Below are 2,500 nucleotides of genomic sequence, written 5' to 3' on the forward strand. Positions count from 1 at the left end.
GCAATCTACTCCCACATCCTATTCCCTATGCGAGGACCTCTCTCCGGAAGGCTTAACAGAAGTCGTAGTCAAAAACATTTGATTCTATTACGATATTTTATTACAGTTATTCCTCCGTTATCAATACCTTTTATGAACTCTCCGCTTTTCCTATGTATAGCGGATTTTTTTCTGATTTAGAAGGCTAATGACAATCGTCACTATATATCATTAATATCATAATCGTTATTATATTCATATTTTTTATATTATCGTCGTTATCATTATCAGTATCGTTGCTATTGCCAATATCATTATTGCTATCATTACAATCAGCATCATTATCACAATTATTATTATCATTTACATCATCATTATAATCATTACCATCATCATTTTGTATTCATGTATACACATACACACACACACACACACACACACACACATATATATATATATATATACATATATATATATATATATATATATATTATAATTTATTATATGTATGTATGTTATATATTGTATTTATATATATTAATATATATATATTTATATATTATATATATTATATATTATATATATATATATATATATATATATATATATATATATATATATATATATATATATATGTGTGTGTGTGTGTGTGTGTGTGTGTGTGTGTGTGTGTGCATGTGCATGTGCATTTGCGTGTGCGTGTGTACTCTAAAATAATGCCCCTAGCACACATTCATACCAAAGCGACCGCCTTTTTTTTCAAAGTCGCACCAGATAGACATCTCATCTGGCGGCTTCACCCAACTGCTTTTTATCTATTCGAGTAAAACACGGAAACCACACAGACGCTGAATCTACTTTGCATATAGAATTTTATATTGGTGAGAGATTTATTCATATATTCAAGCATTTACGAGCGCATAATTGTATTGATTGTGTGAATTGGTTATCATGCTTGTCTATCGTTATGATTGATAAATTTTATCATTGTCATTATTATTGAATGTGCTCTTATTATCATCATTATCATTATTGTCATTACTATCATTATAAAAAATGGTCTTATCATTATCCTTATTATCAACATTGGTGTTATCATTATCATCATTATCAAAAATAGTCATATCATTATCATTACCATCATTATTAAAAAATGGTCTTATCATTATCATTATCATTAGTATTACCCTGATTCCATTACTTTATTATTATTGTTATCATCATTATAATTGTTATTAGGATAGTTATATTAACATTATCATGATCATTGTTGTTAACATTATTATCATTATCATTACTATTATCATTTTTGTTATCATTATCATCATTATTATTATTATTATCATTGTCATTTTTCTTATTATAGTAATTAGAATTATCATTACCATTATATATATTTGCATACTATATACACATACATGCATACACACATATATATATATATATATATATATATATATACATATATATATATATATATATATATATATATATATATATATATATATATATATATATGTGTTGTGTGTGTGTGTAATTATGTATATGTATATGCATATGTATGTATATGTATAGGTATATATATATATACATATATATATATATATATTTATTTATATTTATATTAATATATTTATTAACACATGTATATGTATCCCAGTTTATTAAATACTGGGATATTAGATACAGCAATTACCCATCGGAATAGATGATTAAATAAGGGCATTAATATATGAACTAAGAACAAATGAATGAATATAGAACAAGGATGCAATTAAACAACATATAAGATATCAACATAAAGTTGAACAACTGAATAAGTTCAAAGAAAATCATATAGAAATATATATATATATATATATATATATATATATATATATATATATATATATATATATATACATATATAACCGAAAGAAACAACAATAATTAAATACCATATCTCTATAACCATAAAACAGAAAAGATAATAATAGATATCAAAATTAGAACACACATGAATAAGATGGAATATCCAAATAAAAAAAAAGTAAACAACAGAAAAAGTAGCCAATGAGACTCGACAGCCTCCAGTCAACAAATGATGGAATTTCCTGTGTCTCGTTGCTCGGCCGATCGAGTTTGAAGAAAACGGTCGAAAAGAGGCTATTTTTAAATGGTAGTTTGGGTTGGGTTGGTAGGTGGTTGGGCTTTTTGGTGCGTGGGGTGTGTGTGTGGGGGGGTTGGGGGTTGAATAGTGGAGAGATGGAGGGAGGGAGGAAGGGAGAGATGGAGGTAAGTAGTTGAAAGAGAGAAAAGAGAGAGAGACAGAGAAACAGAGACGAGGGAGATATAGAAGGGGGTGGGTCGGGAGAGAGAGAGAGAGAGAGAGAAATCGGACAGAGAAAGAGAGAAGACAGTCATACAGAGACAGTGACCGAGAGAAGAGACAGACAGAGACCGAAAGTAGAGAAACAAAGAGACAGAGCCAGAAAATGAGAGAGAGACAGAGTCACATAATGAACTCCCTCTGGCCTTTTGA

This window comes from Penaeus japonicus, unplaced genomic scaffold (genome assembly GCF_977035675.1).
Source record: "Penaeus japonicus unplaced genomic scaffold, GWHDUDI00000001_assembly GWHDUDI00000011, whole genome shotgun sequence".
Classification (NCBI taxonomy): Eukaryota; Metazoa; Arthropoda; class Malacostraca; order Decapoda; family Penaeidae; genus Penaeus; species Penaeus japonicus.